The 1,784-nt window shown below is 43.9% G+C and overlaps 1 protein-coding gene across 1 annotated transcript in view; it reads left to right on the top strand.

Moving 5' to 3' along the window:
- The window catches only part of gng2 (guanine nucleotide binding protein (G protein), gamma 2), an 11,664-nt gene continuing 9,880 nt past the window's right edge, over positions 1 to 1,784 (top strand). Inside the window, exon 1 of the mRNA XM_057342775.1 lies at positions 1 to 400. The gene's annotated coding sequence lies outside the window, so the exon portion shown is untranslated. The remainder of the gene's footprint in view (positions 401 to 1,784) is intronic.

Here is a 1,784-nt window from a genome sequence, read left to right as displayed (position 1 = left end):
AGATGTAAACAGGGTGGAAAGCAGAAATTACATTCTGCACGCACAGAGGTTCTTGCACTGTATCACAGCCAAAAACGGGCGCCTGGGAGAATGAGATTTGACAGAAATGACCTGACAGGGTTGGCACCTGATAAATAAGCCTGTCTTCTTCTTTTAAACAATGTCTTTAGTTGGCGAGTGTTTGGAGGAGAGGGGAAGTGGGTTTCAGCTGGCTTCCTGAGCGATTCCACTAGTTGATGGGCGGAGCCAGAGGAAAGCTGTCAGCTGGGGTGGTGTAGCAGGCAGCGAGCGTGCATGTGTGTTTATGTGTGTGGGTGCCAGAGTGTCAGAACAAGGAGTGTATGTGTGCTACTATTACATACTGCTCTTGTGGCGTTGAAGATTATACATACTGTAAAAGGTAAGTAGAAAATCTTTCCTTTATTCTTTATTTACAGAAACACTAGATTTGTATGTTTCTGCATGTATATGCGAGATGTAAAGAGATGTTTCAGCAGGGCAGGCAAACCTGTTATAGCTGTCCACGTAATATTTTTACTTTTACATAAAACAGAAATGTTTGTTTCTCACTGCACACCTGCTCTAGATTATTGTAATGTGCATGCAGTGGTTTCACAACGTGTAGATGTGTGGGTGTGTTTGTTCTATCTGACTAGTCTTGCATGGACGCAAGGCTTGCCCAGCACCGTTGCATGTCTGTCAATCTAAATAAACGCTGTATCGCTCAAGGGTGGAATGCATTTGCTTGGGAATTACTAGAGGATCTGCTCTCTCGGGGAAATGAGATGTTTTCTTTCATACACTAGATGTAGAAAAGGGGCTTTTGTGGTCAGGTGTACGTACATCTGCGCCCGAGGAGTTGTGAGGATCTGTTTGGGGTAATGCTGGCGGAGATGGGGGGATGAAAATGGAGGAAAGCGTGGGGGAGGGGACAAAGAAGATGCTGGAGAGACAGAAAGAAGGAGAGTGATGGAGAGACGGACGAGAGGGGGTTGAATATTTAAGAGGAATCCCCCAGGAGTCCCTGGAGTATTCTGATGACTGTAGACCGGCGAAAGGTTTCATTTGAACAATATGAGCTGAGCTCTAGAATCAGATGGGATCTGAAGAGTTTCTGGAAATGTATTGCTGTTTTCTTGTAAAGTAGGCGTTAAAGGCATTTGGATCTTACACTGCTATTTTTTTTTCTAAAAAACTGTTAAAGACATTTTTACTGAAAAACCAGACAAACATGTTATTTTTGCAAATGATGCAATACTGAGCTCATCACAAGCATATTTCAAAGATTGACAGCAGCTAGATATTGGTAGTCACATACACTCACCTAAAGGATTATTAGGAACACCATACTAATACGGTGTTTGACCCCCTTTCGCCTTCAGAACTGCCTTAATTCTACGTGGCATTGATTCAACAAGGTGCTGAAAGCATTCTTTAGAAATGTTGGCCCATATTGATAGGATAGCATCTTGCAGTTGATGGAGATTTGTGGGATGCACATCCAGGGCACGAAGCTCCCGTTCCACCACATCCCAAAGATGTTCTATCGGGTTGAGATCTGGTGACTGTGGGGGCCATTCTAGTACAGTGAACTCATTGTCATGTTCAAGAAACCAATTTGAAATGATTCGAGCTTTGTGACATGGTGCATTATCCTGCTGGAAGTAGCCATTAGAGGATGGGTACATGGTGGTCATAAAGGGATGGACATGGTCAGAAACAATGCTCAGGTAGGCCGTGGCATTTAAACGATGCCCAATTGGCACTAAGGGGCCTAAAGTGTG

The sequence above is a fragment of the Triplophysa rosa genome, linkage group LG9 (assembly GCF_024868665.1).
Source record: "Triplophysa rosa linkage group LG9, Trosa_1v2, whole genome shotgun sequence".
Lineage (NCBI taxonomy): Eukaryota > Metazoa > Chordata > Actinopteri > Cypriniformes > Nemacheilidae > Triplophysa > Triplophysa rosa.
The sequence above is the reverse complement of the archived record's forward strand: the minus strand, read 5'-3'. Positions and strand labels throughout refer to the sequence as shown.